This window comes from Echinops telfairi, unplaced genomic scaffold (assembly GCF_000313985.2).
Source record: "Echinops telfairi isolate 266 unplaced genomic scaffold, ASM31398v2 ScPeMD7_7458;HRSCAF=8496, whole genome shotgun sequence".
Lineage (NCBI taxonomy): Eukaryota > Metazoa > Chordata > Mammalia > Afrosoricida > Tenrecidae > Echinops > Echinops telfairi.
The window spans coordinates 16949150-16964066 of NW_022111358.1; the positions used below are offsets into that span (position 1 = coordinate 16949150).

At 52.2% G+C, this 14917-nt stretch overlaps 1 protein-coding gene and 1 pseudogene across 4 annotated transcripts in view; one reads left to right on the plus strand and one right to left on the minus strand.

The window, feature by feature from the left end:
- MSI2 (musashi RNA binding protein 2) overlaps positions 1-14917 on the minus strand; it is a 424197-nt gene that overhangs the window by 231130 nt on the left and 178150 nt on the right. The window lies entirely within an intron of this gene.
- LOC105979037 lies at positions 2688-3212 on the plus strand (annotated as a pseudogene).

The window sequence follows — 14917 nt, forward strand, 5'->3', positions numbered from 1 at the left end:
ACTTTCCTCTTGTCCCACTATCATGCTCAGCCTTCATTTGGGTTTCAGTAATTCCTCTAAGTTACTTTGCCCTTGATCAGGCCTCTTACACCCTTCTGGCCACAGATTTTGGATCACTTGTTGTTCCCTTGTCCCTGGGTTTGCTAACACCACTTCCTTTCCCCCACCTTCCCCTCTCCCATGTGCCCCGGGAACCATCGGTCCTGTTGTTTTCTCCTCAAGATTGTTTATCCTGCCTATCTTATCTAGATAGACCTGCAGAGATAATATTATGCACAAAAACAAGACAGAGCAAGACAAAGCTTCAAAAGAAAACAAAACAACAAAAAAACCAATGACCAAAAGAGAGAGAAGCCTGTAAATAGTTTAAGGTCTTTTTGTTGACTTTTAGGAGTGTTTTCTGGTCGAGTCTGATGGGGTGCTACGCCCTGGCCCCAAAGTCGATTTTTAGAACTCCCTCAGGACTTCCTTCCTCTGCTCCCCTTGCTGTTCTGTTGCACGCCCTTAGTGTTTTGCCTCGGTGTGGTGGGGTCAGATCGGGTGCAATTCCCACACTGTGTCTCCAGTGATGTCCCCTGTAGGGCTGTGGGTCACTGAGGGACGGTTATACCTCTTATATGTAATACTCATGGTAACCCCTGGGAAAATATACCAGAAGTGCACACAAAAGGCAAGGAAAAATGAGCCAAACAGGCTCACTATCACAAAGCAATAAAACATAAAAACAAACAGTATTAAATGGCAAACAGTGTTAAGATGCACAGAAAGCAAATGTCAAAGGGACAGAAGTCACTTCTTATTAGTAATGCTGCAATCAAAAGGCAAGAGAACTGCAGGAGGGATAAAAACACACAACCCGACAGTAAGATGTTTCTAAGAAACACACCTTAAACTCAAGAGCACAAGTAGGTCAAAAGTAAAAGACAGAATAACTGGGGGAAAAAGATCAACATTGAACCAAGGCCCTGAATGGCACTATAAACCATCTGGACTTGACAGACAGACTCAGAATACTCCACCCCCAAAGAGGCCGGTCTGCAGTCTCCACCCGTGAGCTTGGGTTACGCGCAAGATACACCACAGTGCAGGACACAGAAAATTTTGATAAATTAAAAATGACTGAAATCATACCAATTATTTTCTCTGACCACAATGGTGTGAAGCTTGAAATCACTAATACAAAGAAGAACAGGGGGGTGAGGTGGGGGGACCTGGAAAAAAACAAATGTGGAGAAATTAAAGAAAGCACTATTAAGGCAACAATGGGTCCAGGAACCAACCGAAAGAGAAATCACAACTTTCTTAGAGTCGGCTATATGGTCAATGAAAGCAGGGCCACCTACCCTCCCACACATCTGGGGCACCACCACCGAGGCAGTTCGGGGAGGGAAAGCTGGTAGCAACAATGCCAATGTCATATACAGAGAGACTCTCAACTTCACAGCTTCACTGGACGGCGCCAGGATCAAGAAAGGGGAGAACACTTGGCACTCAAGCCTGTGGGGGAAAGGGGTTGACAAAGAGGAGCCAACAACAAGAATCACGGAAGTTGGTTCTTTGAAGAAATTGTTAAAATCGACAAATCTTTAGCTAGGCTGACACCACTTGTCTGTCATTTTGTTGTATTGTGGTGACTTGCAAGTTGCTGTGATGCTGGAAGCTGTGTCACTGGTATTTTAAACACCAGCAAGGTCACCCAAGGTGAGCCGGTTGCCATAGAGTTTCCAGGCTAGGAACAGGCACTAAGAAGGAGTCGGCTGTCCAGTAATGAGGAATGAGCCACTGGAAACCTTATGAATAGAAGTGGACACTGTGAGGCTGACAAGAGATGCATGCAGATAATTAAAATAAAGAACCGGAGACTGGACGGGCCAGCTAGAGACAGAAGTATGACACCACACAAGAAACGGTGCCTCAACACAACGGACAGCTTGGATGGAATGGACAAGGCTTAGAAGCACATAACCTACCCAAACGGGGCCTCAAGAAGAAATGGACCGTCTCAACAGACCCATAACAGACGAAGAGATCAAATCCGTGAACAAAAACCGTCCAACCACAAAAAATGTCCTGGACCAGATGGCTTCCCTAGGGAATTCTGACACACACATAAAGAAGAATGGACACCAATACTATTCTAACTCTTTTAAAACCTGGAGAAAGGAGGAATATGGTTTGATTCATTCCAGGAAGCAAACACAACCCTAATAGTCAAACCAGATAAAGCGACCACAAGGAAAACTTCAGACCCCAATCTCTCATGAATACAGATGCACAAATCCTCAACAAAATACTAGCAAACAGAATCCAACAGCAAAGAGTTATGTACCATGACCGAGTGGGATTTATCCCAGAAATGTAAGGATGATCTAGCATCAGAAAATCAATCAACATAATAAACCACATCAGTAGAACAAAGAAGAACCACCTAACCATCTCAGAATGATACAGGAAACTGATGCACAAAAAAGTATTTGTTAAAACCGAACATCCTGGCAGAGCTCGCCCGGTGGTCCCGTGGATCTGTGTCTTGCTTCAACAGTGTTTGAACGGAACAGACCGGGGACTCCCTGCCTCCAACCTTCCGCCACGCTCCAGTTTGCTCTCCGGAAGTAACTTCGGGAGCATCTTCTTGGGACCAGCGAACACTCTTATTTGGTGTGTGGCGAACTCCAAACTAACACATCATGAGCTCTCAGATCCGTCAGAATGATTCCGCCGATGCTGCCCGGCGTCCACCGTCTGGTCAACCTGCACCTGCGGGCCTCTGACACCTGCCTCTCTCTGGGCTTCTTTTTCAACCGCGACGACGTGGCCTTGGAAGGCGTGGGGCACTTCTTCCACAAGCTGGCGAAGGAGAAGCGCGAGGGGGCCGAGCGTCCCTTGAAGCTGCAGAACCAGCGCGGCGGCCGCGCCCGCTTCCAGGATGTGCAGAAGCCGTCCCAAGATGAGCGGGGTAGAACCTGGACGCCATGGAAGCTGCCCTAGCCCTGAAGAAAACACTCAACCAGGCCCTTCTGGACCTGCACGCCGTGGGGTCCGCTCACGCTGACCCCCATCTCTGTGACTTTCTGGAGAACCACTCCCTGGACAAGGAGGTGAGACTCCTCAAGAAGATGGGCGACCACCTGACCAACCTCCGCAGGCTGGCCAGCCCCCAGGCTGGGCTGGGCCAGTATCTCTTGGAGAGGCTCACCCTCAAACACAACTAGGAACCTGTGGCGCTGAGCCTCCTGAGAGGCCCCCCCTGCCTCCCCCTGCCGGCCTTAGCCCCTCTGCCTGAAACTGCCCCCGCGCCACCACCCCGGAGCCCATTCCCCAAGCCGGGACCAAATGAAAACAATAAAGCTTCCTTTCACAGCAAAAAACAAACAAACCGAACACCCTTTCTTGATGAAAACCATAAAGACGATTGGCATGGGAGGGAAGTTCCTCAACATGACTCGGGGGGCTGGGGCGTGAAAACCCAAAATCAACATTCAATTTAATGGAGACTTTTCCCTCGGACGTTGGGAACCAGACAAAGGCAGCTGCTTCAACCACTCCTACTCGACATCGTGTGAGAAGTCCTGGCCAGAGAAATAAGACAAGAAAAGAAAAAAGTATCTAGACTGGAAAAGAATTAGTAGAATTATCTCTAGTCACCGATGGTATGGTCCTAAGGGAATGTAGCCAAGTTGCAGGGGACAAGGCCGACCGACGGAAAAATCCGTTGGATTTCTATGTACCACTAACGAGAAATCAGAAAGGGAAACTAGGGAACAATTCCGTTTACAATAGCATATAAGAGAATCAAACTCTTGGGAAAACACCCAACGAGAGACATGAAGACTAACGTAATAGAAATTATAAAAGACTGCCGACGAGGGGAGAACTTAAATAAACGGGAAATCACCTATGCTCATGGATGAGAATGTTTAGGATTGTTAAGATATCAAGACTACCCAAATGATGTGTAGATTTTATGCAATCCCAATCAAATGCTAATGCCTTCCTTGTGGTAATAGAAAAATAAACCCTCAACTTTATATGGAATGGCAGAAGACCCCAGATCCCGAAACCAAGGTTGAACGAGAAGAAGGAAGTAGGAAGACACACATTTCCCGATTTTAAAATAGGCTCCAGTGCGGCAGAAACTGAAGAGGCTTGGTACTGGTATAACAGCAGACACAGAGTCCAGAAATAAACCCAAACATGGACAATCAACTGGTTTCTCACAAGGCTGTGATGTCCTTTCCACAGGGAAAGAAGTGTCTATTCGCCACATGGTGCTGGGGCCCTGCATTTCCACACACAGACGCATAAAACCAGTCTCAGGCCTCACACCACACAAGGGCACTTCAAAAAGTTGGTGGGAAAATGCAATGAAAGATAATGGGATTTTCTCACAAATTGTTGAAGCTCCCTCAGACATTTTTTTTTTAATTCAAAATTAGAAAATTCGTAGAAGAAGCAGGGGCAGGCTTGGCTTTCTCATACAATAGCAAAAAACGCAAACAAAATGTAAAATAAACAAATAGAACCTCATAAAAATGTTTTTTCATTAAAAGACTTTACAAAAAATAAATGAAAAGATGAGCTACCTACTAGTTCATTATCTTCAAAAACCATTTAACTGAGGCGTATCTAATAATCAAATGCAAAGCTGACATCTTAACCACAGAAAACACAAATAACCTCATAATAAAGTGGACAAAGGACTTGAATAAATATTTCATCAGAGACAACATGAAACTGGCCACCCAACACAGGCAAAGATGCTGGTGTCGTTGGCATCAGAGAGATGCTCATCAAACCCCAATGAGATGCCATTTCACACCTGTGAGCGGAGCCGACTGGATGGCGGCCAGCCTGGGCGCGTTTGGGGGGAAGGCTCACAAAGGAATCGGCTAGCAGTGGAGAAATACAAACCCTCCTCCGGTGCTCACGGGCTGCAGAATGGTACCATTCGTGGTGGAAAACAGCGTGACCCTAACTCAGAAAATTAAAATTGGACCGATCGCAGTGATGCCATCCCTAGGTAGATACTCGGAAAGGGACTTGGGCACGAATCGCAGCTCCATTCCCGAGAAGTCACAGGCAGAAACAACAGGTGAAGGGATCAACACAATGCGCAGACCAACAACGAAGACGTGCAACCAGGGCTGGAAGCCACGGTGCTGGGCACCATCATAGAAGGGCAACATGTGTAAGGCCGAGATGGCTTAGGTAAAAAGACAAGCAAGGTGGGGTGAGGGGTGGAGAGCAAAGCGGAGCAGCGGTCCCGAGGGATGGGAAGGAGAGGCGCCTGGGACATTTAAGGCCCTGCTTCTCTGGGGGCTGATCAACTCAGAGCAGGTGTTGGATGGGGAATCCCTGCGGTTCAGCAGTTACACCTCCACAGGAAGTCTGTGAAGTCGGGCAGGGGTGGCTCTGCCTAGGGAAAAGGTCCCTGCGCTCCAAATGAGGGCCCAGGATTCCAAAGCGGTCTCTGCCAAGCTTGGCATGCAGTCCTGGGGCTCTGAGCCGCCCCTGCCCTCGTGACCACAGCGCTGGTCTCAAATCCATTCCTGGAGGGAGGTGGCCGACTGGTGGGACCTAGGATGGGCTTGTCCTCATGAGGGGACAGTGTGGTGAAGGAAGCACATGGTGGGGGCCAAAGGTAAGACGGATGGAAGCAGGAAGGCAAACGACGGGGCCTCTGTCATCAGGAGCAGAAGCCATGTGACTTGACTTGGGGCGGGGGCAGCAGGCTGGAGGGACGAGGCAGGAGCTTAGAGGCCCTTGGCCAACAAGCCGGAGTCTGAGAGAATGAGTCGTGAAGAGCCATCCGCACCACCACCCTTTTGCCAGGAGTCAGTGAGGTCAGGAGGAGGTGGGTGGAACATGAGGTGAGCCAGGAACTTCCGTATTAGAATGTCCAGAACGTGAGGGTGGAATTGTGGAGGGAGAGCCAGGGAGAGAGTGGCAGGGGCTGTGGGCATAACAGAGCCAGGATAAATCCCAGAAAGTGTTACCTCCAAGAACACATGGGCTGCTTACAGACGTAGGGAGCAGCCCTTCCAGGCTTTGCCTGCCTCTACCTAAGCCCCACCCCAACGGAGGGAACACCACCTGGGAATGGCTGTGCGGCCAGGAGCAGAGCCGCCTGCAGGATGCGGCAGTGCGCATGGCTTACACAGGGGGTCAGGGGTCCACAGGCAGCCGGGAGCCCCTCGGGGCCTCACAATCCCTCTGTGTCACAGAGGAGGAAACTAAGCTCCCTTCCCACGCCGCACCTTCGTGATTCTCAGCCACCAGAGCCACATTAAGTGCCTGGTAATTCAATAATTCAATTAAGAAAGCTCAATTCAAAAGGAAAAAAACCTTAATATTTAATGGAAGGGTTATGATGTGCGACACAGCCTAGTGTGATTAATAGTTACAACGAAAGGCTGGATGTGTTGAGGGGAGAAAGGCAAGGCGCAGTGGAAGGGCAGCTGTGCTTTGAGGGACATGGCCAGTCACGCCCACGGACTGGGGAAGACGTCCCTCCTCGGCCCCCAGCCCCAGCCAAGCACCCCGGAGAGCCTGCGACCTGGCAAACTCGTCCAGCCCAGCTGGGCATCCCTGGGGGCAGAGATCCACGCCGGGTCCCTCCCAGGCTCTGCAGAGCATCAGAACTTGTTTGCTGTAGAACAGAAACAAGGACCACCCCACCCACAGGTCCATCCTTTCCTCTCTTGCAGTCAAGTCTCCCATGAGGCCCAGAGGCTCAACAGGGAGGTGGGTGGCTGGCTGAGCCCGGACACCCAGGAGGCAGCAGTGAGCAGTTGAGACATCTGTTCTATCATCGGGATGACCCTGAACTACTGGAGACAACGTGCCCCAGGCCTCCTGGGAAGCCGGCGGAGAGTGTGTGACAAGCTGTGTGTAGCACAGACCCGGCCACCCGGTAACCAGGCCCGGGCTCCTGCCCCTGCAGCTGCCTCTACCTGCAAATTCAAAGGACGATGCAGACATGCCCGAGCTGGTACCCAAAGGAGTCAGCCCATCTGTGTCCCACTTACCACCCAAGTGGCTGTCAGCTCAGCCTCACGGAGCTGGTAACCCCTCCTGCATTCCCCCCCTGGCCATTTTTAGTCACAGAGGCCTGGCCTGGTGTTGGGGTCAGGGGAAGAAAGGACGGCCCCTCAAGTGCAGCTGAGCTCCCTCCCTGAGAGCCTGTGCTGATCATGAGAAAGTCCCAGCTTAGTGGGGCGGGTCAAGCCAGGCGGGCCCCAGAGAAGAAATGGGGAAGAAACACCCCTATCAACCAGGAAAAAGTAGCCCGCGGTTTATTCAAGCATCAGCATGAGAACAGTTCCCTCGGTGTAACTTCTGGTGATGGCCACACCTGTCCTTTGAGCACTGGCTTTGGGCCCCCTCAGGACACCCTGCTGATTAGACACGAGCGTGCCAAGCTTTGGGGACGCCAGGAGGAAGGCAGGGGCTGCGCCCAAATGCCTCTTGACAAAGCCTTCAAGGCGGTGCCCTTCCAATAACCGAGAGAGGGCCGTGAACAGTGAGGGATCAGGGAGAGAAACTGTACAGGGTGAGGGAAGGCGCCCCTGCCCTCCAGCCGAACAAGCTGAATCCCCATGAAGGCAGGAGGTAGGTCTCACGCACCCCACAACAGTGTGAGAAGTTTCCTGCGCGACTCCTGTGTCCCAAGGGTGGGGATCGAGAGTCTGGATCCGTCCTCTTTAGAGCAGAGCCACCACCCGAGGAGGCTGAAGACCACAAAGGGGGCAGGGATGGAGCTCGGAGGACTTGCTGTAGGTCATCTGCTCAAGGCCCGCCCTTCCCACGTGCTGGACGCCAACCCAGGGCCTGTCGAATTCTCAGAATCGGGCTACAGTCACAGAGCTCAGGTGCGGCCGGAGGAGATGTGCGGGGTGTGTGGTCACCCCGTCCCACAACCGTGGCACCTGTCAGGGAGAAGGAGATGGTTTGACATTGGGGGGGGAGGGTGTTCAGTATCTGCCGCCTCTTGATCTTTACGAGTGGGGTGAAGAGCAAGGCCCCCAGTTGAAGGCTTTGCAAAGACAAAGCAAGTGCAGTATGGTTCTGTTTGTTTGTGCACCTGGGAGGAGCCTCTTCCATGCTCCTAAAACGGTGGTGTGTTGACTGTGAGAGGCTGCGGGGCTGTGAATCACTTAGGATAGCCCTTCTAGCCACAGCCTGGAACCCAACCAATGGCTGGATGGAACTAATGCAAACATGAGATGCTTGTGGCCATCAAGTGGATGGCCAATACTATAAATAAGGTGCAGGTACGCTTGTGTGAGAGTAAGGCCATGCAAACGAGGTGTGTGGAATTGGGGGATTGGTCAGTATTGCCAACCCGGTAGGGCTTAGATGAACCATCCTAGAGGTGGGGAGAGATTTCACCACCATCAAGAATGAAGAACCACAAACGGGATGCAGCTTTTGGGCCTGAGATCACTGCACTGAGTCCCTGATTCCAGGAGACAGAGAGCTGGGGCAATAAAGGGCGTGATCTCTGGTAGCAGAGACAGCAGAACCAGGAGACCAGCAGGCATGCAGGGTGAGCATCTGGCAGAGTGGAGCGCCTCCAGGCATTTGGTGAAATGGAATCTGCCAACCCACGGAGCTAGAGGCGAACACCTTCAAGCTGAGGCTTACCAGCTGGGCGGGCCTCCTCTAAGGATTCATCAGCAGAGCTGCAACAGCTGTGTACCGTTTGCCTGAGCAGGGCACACGGAGGCCTGGCAGAAGGGCCAAAGGCTAGAGCGCGGTGTGTCTGTGGGCATGGCGGAGGGGAGTCTGATCCTGATGGAAGAACTGTATCCTGCGTGTTTCTGATCCTGAACTGTAACCTGCTACCTCCCTAATAAATTCACACACCGTGAATTTGGTCGGTGACTTGTGTGTGGTCAATGCAACCAATCATAGAACCCAACGGAGAAGACAGAGAATTGTGGGAGGACTTGCTGGGGTCAGGATGGGTTAACAGTTAAAGAGTGGAGACATGTCTGCTCTCCACCTCAGAGGCAAGAATCATGCACAGCTGAAGCGCTGATCTTAGCCTTCCTTTCGCCCCTGTGGAGTTAGGTACAAGGTACCACCAACACCACGCCATGTTTACAGCTGCCATGGAAATGACGCCCCTGTCCAATGGGATGGGGCTGCTCAGATCTCCAAGCCTTTCCTCCTAGTTTACCTGAGTCTGGAAGAGCCACTGAAACCTGTTCATGTGGTGTGTATGGGGCACTGGCCCAGAATCACACCCAGGTCTCATACATGGATGACGAAAGTCACAATCAGAGCCAAGTTCAGGACGAGAGAGAAGACCGGCAGGACCAACAATCTGAACCCTGTAAACTCTGTAGCCAGAAAATAGGAGCCCCCTCTGCTCTATAGTACAACCCCTCCATCCAACCACTACCAGGGCCTTAACCTGCCTCCTCCACCTGCCCTCAGCACACTACAGCCACTCTTGGGGGAGAAGGTGGGCCACAGTTCAGACACCCTGGGCTCAGAGGCCATCAGCCCCGAAGACAGGACAGACAGACGGAAGCTGTGGAGTGCAGTGCAGGATCTTTTCACCTGAGCGTTCAAGGGGGTGGAAGGGCAGGAATAAGGTTTAAAATAGACCTCTGCAAAATTAGGCCTTTGCCTTTGGTGGTGTATGAGGAGATGGTGCCTTTGGAGTGAAGGAATGAACCAATGGGCAGTTGTCCTGCTTCCTCCTAACACAGCAAGAGCCCCAGAGTGCCAGACTCCCAGGGAGCAAAGCAGGGGCCACCACTCCTGCCTAGAGAACACAAGCCCACAGGCAGCATCCACACGATCACGCAAACCCAGGCGAGAAAAGAAAGGAGGAGAGCTTGGAGTTAGCTGGGGGAAAGAAAAATTTCAAAGCAATACTAATTAATTATAATCACTGATGTGAACTGTTTGCCATTCATGCCTAATTACTGTGCAGCAAAATGATGGTGTTTACCATTAAAAGTGCATCACGCTACCTTGGAGGTGAGTTTCTCTGGGTGGCGATGGAATTCCTAATGAATGGGCTACTGTGTGGATGGGTTCGTCCAGAGCTGCCCGCCAACCACCTCAGGACCTTGGAGGCAGTCCCACTCTCATAAATAAAAACGCAGGGATGATTTAAACGAGCAGCACCCGGAGCAGCCACTGTGGGTCAGGTTCTCTGCTGAGGACGTCAGGCATTTACCTCCTCCGGGCTCCCAAATCCCACAGGGCACGTTCCAGGCTGCGGACACTTTCTAGATAAACGAACCTGCCCAAGGTCACGCAGTTGAGAAGAGATGGGGCTAAGGACTGGCAGCCGGGCTCACCTGGCTCCAGTGTCCACGCTTGTCATAGACAGACCACTGCAGGCCACACGCCCAGGAAGCAACAGGCCTAGAAGGACATGCGCACGAAGATGCTCATGCTGGCCAGCTCCTGATGACACGGAGGGCATCCTGTGGCTCGGCTAAATTTAGGCACGTCTCGCAAATGTTCCACAAAGGATACACGTGACCTGGGCGGGGGGGTGTATTGTTTTGGGGGTTTGATTTTTTTTAAGGACTACAGCTCGACTAGCTATCAAGCCCCCAACCAGAAGGCAAACTCAGTCGGGGATGGGAGGGGGGCAGACAGGGTGAGGAAGGCCCTTGATGGTCATCCAGCATCGCCAACCTCCAACGAACGGCAGACGTCCTTGCTCGCTGGTCCCTAACAGATGGTCCGCACTTCATCACCGCCTCCCGGGATGCCAGATGAGTGGGTGGAAGCTCCAAAAACATGACGCTGGAAGGACAGTGGCAGCAAGAATCATTGGCTGAGGAGCACCAAGATTACCCTAGGAAAATGGCTTTCCCGGTCTGGCAGCAAGCCCGCTCTCAGCGTCTCTTCTTAGAGAGAGGGGCAGAACTACGGAATCTAATGTTTCAGATGCAACCCATAGCGCTTCGACGACTGGAGCCAGCCTGCTCCTTCCCGTGGACCTCAGGGCAACACTGCAGACCTGGTGGCAGGGAGGAGCCAGATTAAAATGGTTGGCACAGCCAGAGTGCCATGTTGAAGGTCCTACCCAGCTGAGGTTACATGGTCGGTTCCGCATTGGTCAGCCAACCACGAGGTCAGGAGTCCCCACCCACCAGCTCCATGGGAGAAAGACGAAGCTTTCTAGTCCCACGAAGAGGTATAGCCTTGGAACCCCAAAGGGGTGATTCTGCCCTGTCCTCTGGGTCCCCAGTGGATCAGAATCAAGCCAATGGCAGGGCGTTTGGTCTAAGGGTGGCCCTGGGGAACCGGAGGGCCTCTCTCAGAGCCAGGAAGGAGCCATTCTCCACTAGGAGGAGAAGCCACATGCTCTGGGGAAGACCTTGATGTAACTCAGGGCAAGGACTCTGCCTAAGGCATGTGCTTAGTTCGGAAGTTTCCTCTTGTGGACACTCTCAATGCACTCAATGCCCGGCTTCACGCCTGACCCATAGAGTGAGTCATCGCTGTACATCTATTGAGTGGCAAGTGATTTTATCCAGGGAGGAGGGGCATTTGCTTGGGAAAGGCGAGCGTGTGACGGAAGGGCACCTCAGGATGGTGTTACACAGTGAAGTCTCATGACGAACTAGGAAAAACAGGAGCCTTGCAGAAAGAACCCTCATGTGGCACCCACACTTTTGAGCCTCAACTAACTCGGGGCTCCTCGAGGAGGGATTTCTCCTCCTCCTCGATAAGAGAACAGGGGAGGGAAGGTACCGATGCTTAACTGCACAATTGAACTTAAAAAAATAAGATTGTCTGGGCCCTACTCAATCCCCCAGACCTGAGCTCCTGCATTTGTGAGGTTAAAAGGCTCCTTGGATAACCTGCTGCATGGCCAGTTAGGGGAAGCGGCTGATAGAATTTTAAAGACCCGTATAGAGTTCTACACCGCGGGGGTCAAACAGCCAAAAAAGGGGAACAGGGTGCTTGCTAAGCAAGCAGAGAGCCAGAAGTTTACTGGCTGAATAATTGCAGAAGAGAGTCCCATATGGATTGAATGGACCGATTGAACGAAATGACCTTTGTAATTTGAGGTACTGTTAATGACATCTCAACATTCATTAATGTTCCCTCTGGGGCCTTACCTACGTTGCCTCACTTAACTGTTAGAACCACACACGAAGCCAGGTGGCACTTAGGCCTCTTGCTCATCAGCTAGAGAGTAGATGGACCCCAGATCAGACCCTCTACCCCAGCCAGGCTGGTTTTTCCCACACACATTCTTGTTCCTACCAGCCCTGAGTTCTCTCAACTTATCTGAGCCTTTGAGGGTCGCCCACATCTATCCAGGGCAAGCCGTGGAAGCCACGGCGTTAGAATTCAGAAGCACGGGGTCATCTTGGCTGGCTTTCCCAGCAGCTTCTGAGCACTTGCTGTTTCCTAACCCCCTTGCCCTGGTGGCATAACAGTTCAGAGTTGAGCTGCTAACACAAAAGATTGGCCGTTCAAACCCACCCAGCTGCTCCACTTCCACAGAGTTCAAAACCTAGAAAACCCTCGACCACACGGAGGGGGCTCGCTGTGAGTTGACACGGAAATCCCTTCCCCAAGCACTTCTTCACCGGCCACACGTCCCTCCAAGAGGGAAGAGCCCAGACGCTACTGACGTCAGAATGCTGTAAATCCTCACCCTTTCTCGGGAGATTTTAGTGGCACAGTCGGGTCAGTACTGGACTGCTAACCTCAAAGTTGGTGGTTCAAACCCACCGGTTGTTCTTCCAGAGAAAGGTGAGGCTGTCTGCTCCCATAAAGATATAGACTGGGAAACCTCGCTCTGGGGCAGAATTGACTGCTGGGCCGTGAGTTGGGTGGGTGGGTGGGTTTGCTGGGGACTCAGGAGTTTTGTTGTCTTTCGTTCTGAATCAAGTGCAGATACAAAAGTAACAGACAGTGTGGTGTGGGCACCCTCCACCCTAGCTGGCAACCCAGGCAGGTATTGTAACCCATGATCTGTCCTCCCCTCCACTCTGTCTGCGGAGACTTGAGGGTGGGGCCACAGCTGCTTCTCGGGGGCACCTCTGTACCAGGTATGTAACGGGCTCTCGGCAGCTATTGGTGTTGTGAAGGAAGCAAGCAAGGTGGACGAAATGCACATGGGCCCCCGAGGGGGCGCGTTGACCTCTACGAAACCTTCCAGATGCTGGAAGTTTGCGGTTGGAAAATAGAGAACGCATGCTGGGTGCCCACTGAGTGCAGGGTGGTGGCCCCACAGGCCTGGGGGACACACACAAAAGCAGCAGTCTGCAGCACACAGCTGGAGCTGGAGGGAAAAGATAAACAGGTAACAAGCTGGACCTTTATCTTAAAAGAGTCATGCAAAATTTAAATAACAATGGCACTGCTCTCACCAGCAGCAGGTAATTGCCAAGTGTATTATACAAGTGGGGGGGAGGGGGAGTCACTCTTTTTGTTCAGTTACATCCTTGCTAGAACAAAACTGGGATGTGGCAGGAGTTAAAGGAATAATGATCAAAACCCACTGTCACACCACACTCAGCCCACTTGGGAGCATTTCATCTGCCGTCGTGTTTGTCTCCAGGTGATGCAAGCATCAAGCCCGCCCGGGCCCACGGAGGAGCCCCTGCGTGGATCACACCTGGTCAGAATGATGAGACTTTACAAGGCACCAGAGAACGGTGTCCAACGCTTAAACGTGTCTTCGATATTTAAAACAGGCTTCAAAATGACCATGTTTCAAAGGAAATGTAAATTTTAGGGGGGGAAACAAGAGTACAGAATCCAGAAGACCGAGACTCGGGAGCACATTCTCTCTGGCCTTCACTGGTGGGAAGGAAATGAACGCGACCTCCAGGGCGGTGTCAATCGCAAACTGAAATGTGTTATTACCCGAGTGTAAACTCTCAGAAGCGGAACTGGGAACAGCGTTCTGCGAAGGGTTTTCTAATAGGCAGGAAAGAAAGGCATCCGATGGCAGGCAGTGGTCACGGCAGTGTTAGTAGCACCAGATCATGCTATGGGGCCGTCACCCCCTGCGTAGCCCCAGGGTCAGCGGCCTGGACTCATCCGGAGGCCCCTCAGAAGACAGGCCTGTCGAATGGCTTCTGAAAGGCCATAGCCTTGGAGCCCCCTGGGCTGTCCCACTCTGCACACAGGGGTCAGGGTGGACCAGTGGCGACCAGCAGGAAGAATAATGCCCACGACGGGGACGGTCACCTACACGCTTCTGACAACGGGCTGGAATGAGTCCTTCACAGGATCACCAAGAGCCAAACACTCTGTCACCCGGGACGCAAGCTACGGAGATGCCAGAAAGCAGTGCAGCCCATGGAAAGTGGTCGTGTGGGGTTATCCTAACAGGGACAGAGCTCTGACCTACCTTTGTGTGGAAAGAGCCGTCTGCCAAGCAGGACAGCTGCCACGCTGCCGAGTTCATTCGGACTCACAGCGGCCCCAGAGAGCAGGACGGACCTGCCCCTGATGTTTCCAAGGCTGAAAACCTTCACGGGCACAGAAAGTTCCGTTTTTCTCCTGCAGAGCGGCGGCCGGTGGTCTTGAACAGCCAACCTTGTGGTTAGCAGCCCAATTCGTATCCGGCTACACCACCAGGGCCCTTGAAGGGCAACGGACAATCACTGCCATCGTGTTGAGGCCACCGCACAGCGACCCTCTAGGATGGAGCAGAAGAACTGCCCCGGTGCGTTTCTGAGACGGCAACTGTTTACCGGAGCGGAAAGCCCCGTCTTTCTCCTCAGGGGCAGCTAGTGTTTCGAACTTCAGATCTTGTGGATCACAGCCCAAGTCACAGCCACTACCCCACCAGGGCTCCCAGTAAATCACGCGTTCGATTTACATCAAGGTGAGCACAGCGTATGTGTTCGCGTATGTGCAGAGGGGCCTTCTGGAAAGTGGTAGCAAAACCATACAAAGGGTGATCTCA